General features: G+C 44.8%; 1 pseudogene; it reads left to right on the top strand.

Annotated features, from left to right (window-relative positions):
* The first annotated feature begins 12,101 nt into the window (after positions 1 to 12,101).
* On the top strand, positions 12,102 to 12,219 carry LOC126292337 (5S ribosomal RNA; annotated as a pseudogene).
* Positions 12,220 to 13,718: the final 1,499 nt, after the last annotated feature.

Raw genomic sequence — 13,718 nt, 5'->3', positions numbered from 1 at the left:
CATTGAAGGGCAGCGTGGAGGGTAAAAATCGTAGAGGGAGACCAAGAGATGAATACACTAAGCACATTCAGAAGGATGTAGGTTGCAGTAGGTACTGGCAGATCAAGAAGCTTGCACAGGATAGAGTAGCATGGAGAGCTGCATCAAACCAGTCTCAGGACTGAAGACAACAACAACAAGTAATACTGAATGTGAACGACATAATTATATTTTTTACTGTTGAGAGGTATAGGAATTTTTCTGTTTTGAGGTTACACTAAATGTGAATATTATTCATATTTTATTTTGTGGGGAGGTTACAACTCTGTAGCAATTTTAGACATGTGAGGGTATTCCATTGTCCTGCTGGAATTGCCCAAGTCCGTCTGAATGCACAATGGACGTGAATGGCTGCAGGTGTCGGACAGAATGCTTACGTGCGTGTCATGTGTCGGAGTCTTATCTCCACACGCCCCACACCATTACAGAGCATCCGCCAGCTTCAACAGTCTCCTGGTAACATGCAGGATCCATGGATTCATGAGGTTGTCTCCATACCCGTACACATCCACCCGCTCCATACAATCTGAAACGACGCTCGTCCAAACAGACAACTTATTTCCATTCATCAACATCCCAATGTTGGTGTTGACGGGCCCAGACGAGGCGTAAAGCTTTGTGTCTTGGAGTCATCAAGGGTACACGAGTGAGCTTCGGCTCCGGAAATCCATATCGATGATGTTTCGTTGAATGATTCGCACTCAGGCACTTGTTGATGGCCCATCATTGAAATCTGCAGCAATGAGGAAGGGTTGCGCTTCTGTCACGGTGAACGATTCTCTTCATTCGTCCTTGGTCCTGCTCTTGCGGGATCTTTTTCCTGCCGCAGCGATATCGGAGATTTGATGTTTTACCGGATTCCTGATATTCACGGTACACTCGTGAAATAGTCGTACGGGAAAATGCCCACCTCATCGCTATCTCGGAGATGCTGTGCCCCATCGCTAGTGCGCCGACCATAACACCACGTTCAAACTCACTTAAACCTTGATAACCTGCCATTGTAGCAGCAGTAACCGACCTAACAACTGCACCAGACACTTGCTTTCTTATATAGGCGTTGCCGACCGCAGCGCCGATCTCTGCCAGTTTACCTATCTCTGTATTGGAATATGCATGCACATACCAGTTTATTTGGGGCTTCAGTGTATAATATCCAGTATACAGGCAATCAAGTGCAATCTCACTTGATGTCAATAGCACGGTATTTAATAAAATATTATCGATTCAGGTAATAGAGATTCGATCTCAGAATAAAGTAGTCGTCTCTGAGCGGAGTTAATGTGTGCGTAGATCCCTATCCTGCAGATAGGAAACAGACGACATTAGTGACAGTGAGTTTTGTAACGACTGCGACCTAGCCACGTGGAAAACAGTTATCGTCAAATCGCCAATAGGTCGAATCGTTAGATTGGGCTCACAATATGGACAGAACGGAAAATATGGGCTAAGTTGTAAATTACCCGAAGCATCGATAACGGTTACTTTTGAGCAATGCAAGGGTCACAAACCGCTATTCTTTTCACCTTTTTGAGGATTTACACTTGTTAGTAACTGCCAGACGGTTGGTATACATTTTGTCACATGACAAACATCCTGCTTCAAGAAACGACTACGGAAACCTGCTCTAATACCAAACATAAATAGGCTAGATTGTATCTTGCTGAAAACTATATCTTATGGCCTTGAGAATGGGATAAAGTGATCTTCTGTGATAGTAAGAAATTTAATTTAGGTGGTCTAGATAGATGTTAGTACGATTGGAATGATATACAAGTACTGCAAGAACGAGCAGAAATTTTGGTGGTGGAACTGTTATGACTTGTCAGCATTCTGCACTAAAGGTAAAAGCACGCATTGTTTGGGTGAACACTAGAATAAACTCCATCATGTACACTGAGATGCTGCAGACAGAGTGGATTACAATGTATTTGGACCTAGGGGACGAAAATCTAATGTTTCAACAAGATAATGCACCTGTGAATGTTTCTCGACATTTATTGCAATGGAAGGCAATTTGAGGCCGCATGCTGGCTGAAAAGAGCGTTACAAGAAGAGTCGGTGAAAATGTCACTGCAAATTTTTGAGGCCGTTAGGAAGAGTGGAGGTTAGACAAGCTACTAACAATGGAATAACGCAACAGAACAGTGAGTGCCTTTATACTAATTTCCATCCAGAATGTTACTCCTGTTACGAATTCCGTCGTGATTATTAATGTCTTATATGTGTCTAATACTTTCATAATAAATTCGATACTTGTTTGCTTCAGACATTGTATATTACTTTCGCAGGAACCCTGTCTTTATATTGATTTCCACTATTGTAAGTGGTGTTTAAGGTAATGACTCACTGAAGAACCATATAACTATAAATTGAAGAATTTCTTGGGCTGCTCATCTAGCAGGAATGTTTACACTCGTGTCGGATGCACGTGGATGCCTACGGTAACAGTTTATTTCTTGCACCACTTACTCCTTCTCAAGCTTATCGTAAATTTCTACCAGGTTCTCCACTGTTACAGCCAGAGTATCGTCGGAAGCTTCTATCATAAATTTTGTTTCAACCAGTAGGAAAACGTTGGTAATTCCATTCATAGTTGTGTATCGTTGTGACAGTTCTTCTAATAAACCGGTCTATGCATTGAAACAATGATTGAAGAATTTCTTCTTGAATCGATAATCAAGCAGCATAAGATAGGTCACTGGCGTTGCTTCATTTACCCTTCTTCAGTCGTCGGTCAATATAATTGTCAATATCTTTGGACTGGTTAGTACCAAAAGTGACAACTATGTCTATAAATGTTGTTCGCTCCATCACGAGAAACTCATTCAGGGTTTCTGATTTGACAAGTCCGTTACATTTTTGGAGCCTGTAGATATTGCTGGACCAAGTTTATTTCCTCCAGTTCAAGTGGTTCAAATGTCTCTGAGCACTATGGGACTTAACATTTGAGGTCATCAGTCCGCTAGCACTTAGAACTACTTAAACCTAACTAACTTAAGGACATCACAAGCATCCATGCCCGAGGCAGGATTCGAACCTGCGACCGTAGCGGCCACGCGGTGCCAGACTGTAGTGCCTAGAACCGCTCGGTCACTCCAGCCGACTTTCCTCCAGTATCGTGTGCCAAAAGTTGATGCTGGTCATAAGGTAAAGTCACATACGGCTGGAGCAAGCTTGCTCCAGATCTATTGTCAAGGTTTGCTTTTGATGGATCTTGCAAATCTTCCAGAGTGCTCACAATTGTTTCCGCGTTTTCCTTTATGACTTTAACTGACTTGTTACAATTCGGCGAGTATTAGACAATCGTTTCATACTTTTTCCTGTTTTTTCTTAAAATAATTCCCATCAGTATTAGAAGACGAGAAGAATTATTATAACCTCTCTATAGTTCCCAAACACGTGACGCTGGAGGGAACACATGAGAATGGATGAATTCCACAAAGATTTAAGGACGGATCAGTGCAGGGACTGAATAGGGTTGTGGGACTGACATCTTGAATTTTCCGTTGTACTCCTCCATGTACACCTGACACTATCTGTCATATCCTTGAGCCATACACTACGCAATATTCAGCCCACTTCTTTTTGCAACTTCTATTGAATGTATTTTGACATATCCTCTGCAGTCTTCTCGACATAAAAAAACCTAAGAAGGATTCTTGAACTTTCACGATGTCATCTTCTACATGGCCGTCCTCGGTAGCTGAGTGGTCAGGGCAACAGAATGTCAATCCTGAGACCCGGGTTCGATTCCCGCCAGGGACTGGGCCTTGTGTTGTCCTAATCATCATTATTTCATCTCCATCGACGCGCAGGTCGCCGACGGGGCGTGAACTCTAAAGACCTGCACCGGCGACCGGGAGGCCCTAGCCACACGACATTTACATTTATCTTCTACATGAGCATATCTAATTATTTGACTCATTTGGTCAGTTCTGCTTTCACCTTGGGTGCTGTCAAAAGTTATTCTGTAATATTAAACCTTTTTATGTCAACAATAATTGTTTTCCTTAACATGTTCTCCCAAAATGGAAATAAATTCATTTTGTATCCCTTTTGACGGATAAGAGCGTACTCTTCTTGACCCAACAGCGGATTCTTCGAGTTTTAAACAGTGCTCTTTCAATACTGGGTAGTGTTGCCATCCGTTCCGATACATTGGGACCGTTATCGTTATGCACCTTCTTGCCCCGACATCCCAACAAGACCCAATATTGTCCCTATTTTGAAAAACACCGTTATGAGCTTGGTTCAGGTACTGAAGTAACGCCATCTGTTAGCGCAACGTGTAAATGCAGCCTCAATTAGTTTTATTTATGTCGACAAGTGTATGTTGACAAGGTCGTCTCACATGTGGCGTTGCAAGTTGCGTATTCTGTATCGACGATGCAAGCACCTCCCAGATCTAGCGCCAATATTCGAGAAAATACTAGACTTCTCCAGTAGTTCGGGGCTGTAACTATTTAAGCAGCGCCACGCGGAAAACTCGGACAGTTCCCATTTGAACAGCGATCTCATAAGACGATCCTTTCTAAACATAATACGAACGACGAGTGCAAGTTAGTAATGTTTACTCCGGGTACGAAGGTTGGAACTAAAGGGGTGGCAACTATTTCTTCACTACCGATACACAAGAGTTACAAGTTTGCACCTGTTATTGTCCTTCAGAGTAGTCACCAGCGTTGTGTAGAGCCCGTTGCCAGCGATGTGGAACGCGTAGTATAGCGTTAGCAGAGCCTGTTCTGTTGATGGTGCGAATGGAGTGGTCTACTGCCTGTCGAATCTCTGGAGCAGTTCTGAAGCGAATGCCACAAAGTGGTTCCCTCATCTTCGGCATCAAATCAAAGTCACAAGGACTTAAGTCCGGTGAGTATGGTGGATTGTACAGTACTCCCCAGTCCCATCGACCGAACATGAGCAGCCACAGCTTGCGCTGTATGCGCCCGCGCATTTTCGTGCAAAATGACGAGTTAGTCCAGTGAAACTGTCAGAAAAAAAGCCTGTACCTTGCAAAAGGTGGGGTAGAAGAATTTATTTCTTTAACACGTTCATATTGTTGGAATGGTTAGAAAACCAAGTTTTGCCAACAAAATTTCTCTTGGGAAAACTTTCTGCAGTCAAAAAACTTCGAAAATTTCGGACTTTTTTCAGTTTTTTCAAAATCTCAGTTTCATTTGCTCCTATCGCTTTAACGTCTATTTTCTTTTTTAAAGAGCACAAAACTCTCTACACATTTGATTCTTAACATTTCTTCTACTCCCAGTATCTAAGGCGCTACAGCGCGTCAACAAATACCAATTTTTCAAATTTCGAGCAAAGAATAGTTGGTGACAATTTCCGCGATGTAAAGTTCCGTAGAAAAGATAAAGTTTTGACTCTCCTTTCTGCGTTCAATTCTGTAGAATCTGGGAGCACTAAAATCAGTCCTGTTGATCCTTTAACTCTTTTCCAAAAAATTTGTTTAATGAAACAAAGTGAAGAAGAGTTAAAAGCCTTTCTGAAATATGAACTTGCTCCTTACCAATTGTCCCTATTCTCAGAAAAAGGCATGCGAAAAGGAACAAAATCTTCATTCTACAATGCCTTCGTTACAGTGGAAGATGTGCAGTCAGGTGGACCGAGTAAATTTTTTGTTATTGATGGAGTGTACCTTATCCACAAAGTGACTTGGACTTGAAATGTTTGCCTCAATTCAATAGCCCAAAGCTATGTTTATTACCTGCAACGTCATTTTGGATCTCAATCTGCTACTGTATTTGACGGGTATCCATGTGAGGGAGACAAATGTAGCACAAAGAGTTCTGAGAGGATTCGTAGGGTCAAACAACATTCTTCGGTTGACGTTGTGGAAGAATCAGAGATGGTGAACCAAGTCCCTCAGGACAAGTTCTTGTACAACGAACGAAACAAGATGCGTTTGATCACACTTCTTAAAATGGAATTTCTAGAGTGTAGCATTGAAGTGCACCAGACACAAGAAGATACTGACGTTATAATTGTAACATCTGCCATTTCAAGAACCAAAGACTTTGGAAGTGTTGTCATTGTAGGAGAAGATGTTGACCTGGTGCTCATGACTGGGTTGGGGCAAGGCATTGAAAACTTATTTTTCTTAAAGCCAGGAAGAGGAAATGCAGAAGACAAGTGGTTTTCCACTGCATCTTACATGTTTGACAGTGAATATATTCTGTTCACTCACGCCTTTAGCGCATGTGATACAACATCTGATTTTTTTTGTCAAGGAAAAATTGTGCTGCAATATTGTTGCGAAAAATGAACACCTAACCTCAGCGCTTTGCACATTCAATAAACCACATGCTACCCTTGAAGAAATAATAACTACAGGAGAACAGGTTACTATCGCATTGTATAGTGGAGGTGTCAGCAGTTCCCACACACTAGACCATTTGCGGTACCAGCTATTCGCCAAGTCTGCCACAAAAAGCAAACTGATTCTTGCACGGTTGCCACCTACACAAGATGCTGCACAACATCATTCGTTGCGGACTTACCAACAAGTCCAAATTTGGATGGGAAACTGGGAACCTCCTAAGTGGGGCTGGAATGACAGTGACCACGGTCCAACACCCGTTATAATGAGCCAAGATCCAGTACCTGAAGCACTTCTTCACATTGTTTCATGCTCATGCAAGCTGAACTGTGGCGGAGCGTGCTCCTGCAGAAAAGTGGGTTTGAAATGTTCTTCAATTTGCAAGAAATGTATTGGGGTCTACTGTGAAAACGTGCCAAAATTTTTATATAAAGACAGTGAAGAAGATGTTATGGTGGATATTGAGGAAACCGCTGACGAAACCAACGAACTTGCTGAGGCGCTGTTTAAAGAAGAGGTCAATCTGGGATCCAACTCTATGTACAGACCCTGAATCCGTAACTCAAGGTATTTCTGGTGACACTGAGGAACCTGGCCCATCAAAACGTTGGAAGTGATGCTCATATCAGTCTCAAGTGCGCTTAAGTGCGATATTACAAGTATTACATACCCAGAACTGTCAACGTTTTTTAGTAACTGACAATGCATTTTAATTGTAATAAAGCAACTTATTTTTAATGTAAACTGTGTGGCTTTCATACACAAGCATAATTACCTACCTAATTAGGTTGCCTATTGCAGCTAATAATAGTTCAGTTTCCTGAGACAATTTACATTGTGTGTGTGTGTGTGTGTGTGTGTGTGTGTGTGTGTGTGTGTGTGTGTGTGTGTGTCTATGTCTCTTAATGATGTATTTTTATATTTATAGTTTTACAAATACCAGGGCTGAGGTGGCCCATAGTGAACTTCAGGTAGTGATGTAACAATCACAATAGTTGGGTGCCCAGCAATCCGCATGTTGCATAAAGAAAAATTGAATACCTGAAAGTGAGGTGGTAAATTCCAACTTATAACATGATGTATGATCTATTTATACTACACAAGCAGAAACTGAAAAAATAGTGTTCAAAAATAAGGTATCTTGCCACTGTGCTCAAAATTTGAAAAATTGGTATATTTTGAGGCGCTGTAGCGCCTTAGATATTGGGAGTAGAAAAAATGGGAAGAATGTAATTGGTAGAGAATTTTGTGCTCTTTAAAAAAGAAAATAGACGTTAAAGCGAAAGGAGCAAAAGAACTGAAAAAAGTCCGAAATTTTCGAAGTTTTTTGACTGCAGAAAGTTTTCCCAAGTGGTATTTTGTTGGCAAAACTCGGTTTTCTAATCTTTCCAACCATATGAACGAGTTGAAAAAATAAACTCTTCTACCCCCACCTTTTGCAAGGTATATCTACTATTTGACTGGACTAAGTGGGTTGCGCAGAAAAACGAGCAGTAATATTGTTCATTGAACGCCTGCCGTGAAGGAACGTAAATCGTTAGGATAACACCATCACAGTCGTACACGACAATCATCATAACTTTCACCATACTGGGGCTCTGGAGCATCTCCTTCGACCAGCTTTGTGAAAGAGGCGGCGACACTTTCTGCACAACCCATCCATCATTTTGCACGACAATGCGCGGGCGCATACAACGCTATGGCTGCTCTGTTCAGTCGATGGGACTGGACGTAATGTACCACCCATCATACTCCCCAGACACAAGTCCATGTGACTTTATGTGGTTTCACCGCAAGGCACCACACTTGCTAGATTGTAGGCTTCAAATCGGCCACGGTCGGTCAGTACACATCGGACCCGCGAGTCGCCACTGTATACGCTAGCACACCGAGCGCCGCCACTCGGCTGGTCTTACGAGACAAGCTAGCGTTCTGCCCAGTCCTAACAGCCGACTTTAATGGGAATGATTCAGTTATAGCTTCACAGATCTCATTCGCACGAAGTAATGGCCGCTATCGACAGGGGATCTCAAGTTGATTCCGTATTTCTAGATTTCCGGAAAGCTTTTGACACCGTTCCTCACAAGCGACTTCTAATCAAGCTGCGGAGCTATGGGGTATCGTCTCAGTTGTGCGACTGGATTCGTGATTTCCTGTCAGGAAGGTCGCAGTTCGTAGTAATAGACGGCAAATCATCGAGTAAAACTGAAGTGATATCAGGTGTTCCCCAGGGAAGCGTCCTGGGACCTCTACTGTTCCTGATCTATGTAAATGACCTGGGTGACAATCTGAGCAGTTCTCTTAGTCTGTTCGCAGATGATGCTGTAATTTACCGTCTAGTAAGGTCATCCGAAGACCAATATCAGTTGCAAAGCGATTTAGAAAAGATTGCTGTATGATGTGTCAGGTGGCAGTTGACGCTAAATAACGAAAAGTGTGAGATGATCCACATGAGTTCTAAAAGAAATCCGTTGGAATTCGATTACTCGATAAATAGTACAATTCTCAAGGCTGTCAATTGAACTAAGTACCTGGGTGTTAAAATTACGAACAACTTCAGTTGGAAGGACCACATAGATAATATTGTCGGGAAGGCGAGCCAAAGGTTGCGTTTCATTGGCAGGACACTTAGAAGATGCAACAAGTCCACTAAAGAGACAGCTTACACTACACTCGTTCGTCCTCTGTTAGAATATTGCTGCGCGGTGTGGGATCCTTACCAGGTGGGATTGACGGAGGACATCGAAAGGGTGCAAAAAAGGGCAGCTCGTTTTGTATTATCGCGTTATAGGGGAGAGAGTGTGGCAGATACGATACACGAGTTGGGATGGAAGTCATTACAGCATAGACGTTTTTCGTCGCGGCGAGACCTTTTTACGAAATTTCAGTCACCAACTTTCTCTTCCGAATGCGAAAATATGTTGTTGAGCCCAACCTACATAGGTAGGAATGATCATCAAAATAAAATAAGAGAAATCAGAGCTCGAACAGAAAGGTTTAGGTGTTCGTTTTTCCCGCTCGCTGTTCGGGAGTGGAATAGTAGAGAGATAGTATGATTGTGGTTCGATGAACCCTCTGCCAAGCACTTAAATGTGAATTGCAGAGTAGACATGTAGACGCTAGTTAGCATGGTCATCAGCTAAGTCAGTAGCTACGACCTAGCCAGGCGCCGCATACAGTTTATGGATTGCCAATTTATCTATATGTGTGAAGCAATCAGAATTGTAAAGGAATATTCGCTGTTCGGTCTATAACTGCACTTATAAATATTCTTGTACAAAGTCAAGATCGACGTTCATCGCAGATGCTGAATTAAAGCTAAGTATTTAATTGTATTCCTGTCTACTAATTTCTAATCACCTAAGATGTTCCAGATACATCCCGTCAAGATCCTCTCGTCAGCCTACGTCCTCAACGCGTGCTATAATGGCTACCCCTCGTGATCAGACTATGAGTCAAACTGCGCGACTCAGCCGGGTCACCCTTTTTCCACGAGGCCCACAGTTCCGCCTCATACATAACAGATTTGATTCCGAAGATGAAGGAACCACTTCGTGGCATTCGCTTCAGTAGTGTTGCAGAGATTCGAAGGGCAATAGACCGCTCCATTGGCGCCATCAACAACAGGCTCTGCTAACGGTATACTACTCCTCCCACATCACTATCAAGGGTTCTACACAACGCTGGTGAATACTTTGGAAGACAGTAACACCTGGACACATGTATCTCTTTTGTATCGGTTGTGAATAAATAGTTGTCGCTATTTAAGTTCCAACTCTCGTATATAGGACGTGAAGTGTACAGCGATATGTACTTCAATGACTAAAGTGAAACAATGAAAAATCCAGGATGGAATGTAACAATATTATTAGAAGGAAAGTTGCTGCTCACCATATAGGGGAGATTAGAATTGTATTAATACCTTCAGCTGCTGACGGGCGTTGACATACACTCCTGGAAATTGGAATAAGAACACCGTGAATTCATTGTCCCAGGAAGGGGAAACTTTATTGACACATTCCTGGGGTCAGATACATCACATGATCACACTGACAGAACCACAGGCACATAGACACAGGCAACAGAGTGTGCACAATGTCGGCACTGGTACAGTGTATATCCACCTTTCGCAGCAATGCAGGCTGCTATTCTCCCATGGAGACGATCGTAGAGATGCTGGATGTAGTCCTGTGGAACGGCTTGCCATGCCATTTCCATCTGGCGCGTCAGTTGGACCAGCGTTCGTGCCGGACGTGCAGACCGCGTGAGACGACGCTTCATCCAGTCCAAACATGCTCAATGGGGGACAGATCCGGAGATCTTGCTGGCCAGGGTAGTTGACTTACACCTTCTAGAGCACGTTGGGTGGCACGGGATACATGCGGACGTGCATTGTCCTGTTGGAACAGCAAGTTCCCTTGCCGGTCTAGGAATGGTAGAACGATGGGTTCGATGACGGCTTGGATGTACCGTACATTATTCAGTGTCCCCTCGACGATCACCAGAGGTGTACGGCCAGTGTAGGAGATCGTTCTCCGCACCATGATGCCGGGTGTTGGCCCTGTGTGCCTCGGTCGTATGCAGTCCTGATTGTGGCACTCACCTGCACGGCGCCAAACACGCATACGACCATCATTGGCACCAAGGCAGAAGCGACTCTCATCGCTGAAGACGACACGTCTCCATTCGTCCCTCCATTCACGCCTGTCGCGACACCACTGGAGGCGGGCTGCACGATGTTGGGGCGTGAGCGGAAGACGGCCTAACGGTGTGCGGGACCGTAGCCCAGCTTCATGGAGACGGTTGCGAATGGTCCTCGCCGATACCCCAGGAGCAACAGGGTTCCTAATTTGCTGGGAAGTGGCGGTGCGGTCCCCTACGGCACTGCGTAGGATCCTACGGTCTTGGCGTGCATCCGTGCGTCGCTGCGGTCCAGTCCCAGGTCGACGGGCACGTGCACCTTCCGCCGACCACTGGCGACAACATCGATGTACTGTGGAGACCTCACGCCCCACGTGTTGAGCAATTCGGCGGTACGTCCACCCGGCCTCCCGCATGCCCACTATACGCCCTCGCTCAAAGTCCGTCAACTGCACATACGGTTCACGTCCACGCTGTCGCGGCATGCTACCAGTGTTTAAGACTGCGATGGAGCTCCGTATGCCACGGCAAACTGGGTGACACTGACGGCGGCGGTGCACAAATGCTGCGCAGCTAGCGCCATTCGACGGCCAACACCGCGGTTCCTGGTGTGTCCGCTGTGCCGTGCGTGTGATCATTGCTTGTACAGCCCTCTCGCAGTGTCCGGAGCAAGTATGGTGGGTCTGACACACCGGTGTCAATGTGTTCTTTTTTCCATTTCCAGGAGTGTTTATCAACGGGGACGGGTGAAAACATGGCAGACGCTCTACCCATCTGAGCCACCGAGGGAACAGAGCAGAGTGCTACTGCAGGGACTATCTCGCGCACGCCTCCCGCGAGATTCACATTCTCACATTGTATGTCCACACACTACATTAGTAGAGCCCCACCCCAACACACGCATTACTCGTGGAAGACATTTTTACCAAGTCCCGCAAGAGTTCGGGGAATATGTGTACATCCGCACAGAAGAAGAAGGTCATGGCCGCTATTGCCAGAACTATATTCTTATATGGATATGGTGTCTGTTCTTTCGGACATGTACGGAAGAACAGATACAATATCCATGTAAGTATGTAGGGGAGATGGCAACGGCCTTGCCGCAGTGGATACACCGGTTCCCGTGAGATCACCGAAGTTAAGCGCTGTAGGGCGTGGCCGGCAATTGGATGGGAGACCATCCAGGCCGCCATGTACTGTTGCCATTTTTCGGGGTGCACTCAGCCTCGTGATGCCAATTGAGGAGCGACTCGACCGAAAAGTAGCGGCTACGGTCAAAGAAAACCATCATAACGAACGGGAGAGCGGTGTGCTGACCACACCACCCTCCTATCCGCATCCTCGTCTGAGGATGGACCCGAAGGCCACTTGTGGCCTGAAGTCGGAGTGCTTTATATAGGGGAGATGCTCAGGCGCAGATAGGCACAACAAACAGATTTTCACACTTAAAGCTTTCGCACAATGGCTTTTGTTAACAATAGATACACATACGAACACACACACGCAGGCAAACGCAACTCACACACACGACTGCTGTCCCAGTCAACTGAAACCACACTAAAGTGTTATAGTCGACTGTTTACGGTTTGATAACCTTATCTTATCATAGCTTACGAAAATGGCGAACGATGTAAAGAGAATGTGCCACTTCCTGGTTGATTACACAAAAGGGTTGTCTTTTGTCAAGAAAGATCGTGTGCTCAGAGAGCGTTGTGTGACATTTGTAGCTGTTTCATCTCAGCAATCCACGGAGGTAAAGCAGATGTGAGGAATCTCGTTTCTAGAAAAACCCATACAAATAGATTTTTCTAGGAAGGCCCTTACAAATAGATTCGTGGTAGCATCGACATCAAAGCCTATTTCTACATTCATGGTTAAAGAAGATACTCAGGACGAATTGCTCACTGCTGCTGGAGAACTAAGAACAGCTTATAAAATTGTCAACCATCATCAATCCAGTTCTTTCTTTTTTTTTTCTTTCTTTCTCAGGCCAGTGTCCCACTCCAATGCGGGGTCGGCATTGTTATGACCGGAATTGGCAGTGTTAATGGCAGAGGGAGGCCGGACGCCCTTCCTGCTGCCACTCCGAACCCCCTGGGACGGAAGTAGTGTACCCCAGCTGTCTGCATCGAGTGTAAGTCATGAAATAGTGCGAACGTTTTCAAATGTCTGTAGGTCGGGTAACTGCGGTGGAACATGGGGGCCAGCCCGGTATTCACCTAATGGGATGTGGAAAACTGCCTAAAAACCACATCCAGGCTGACCGTCAGACCGGCCCTTGTCATTAAACCGCCGGGCGGATTCGATCCAGGGCCAGCGCGCCTACCCGAGCCCAGGAAGCAGCGCATTAGCGCTCTTTTTTTTCCCGGCTACCCTGGCGGGTCATCATCAATCCAGTTCCTGGACCGTAAAACTGAATGCCGCGATGTATTCTGACTTCAAAGGTTGCTGCAAAGTAGTCTACATCCAGGATCAAAGCTACAGCGACTGTTAAAAGTATTCTCGCACCACACTCCGTGTCAGAATGCATAAAATAGTTGCAAGAAGTTTCGTTTTATTGCATAGGCACCAAAGCATCGAACCACAAGGCTGAAAAGATGTTTCCTTTAGTTCAATACGTTACTGAAACTGGCGGAATCCGACAGAAGCAGCTGAAGTTTGATTCACCGAATAACGAAATATCAGAGACAGTTGCAAAGTTTTG

The sequence above is a fragment of the Schistocerca gregaria genome, chromosome 9 (genome assembly GCF_023897955.1).
Source record: "Schistocerca gregaria isolate iqSchGreg1 chromosome 9, iqSchGreg1.2, whole genome shotgun sequence".
Classification (NCBI taxonomy): Eukaryota; Metazoa; Arthropoda; class Insecta; order Orthoptera; family Acrididae; genus Schistocerca; species Schistocerca gregaria.
The sequence above is the reverse complement of the archived record's forward strand: the minus strand, read 5'-3'. Positions and strand labels throughout refer to the sequence as shown.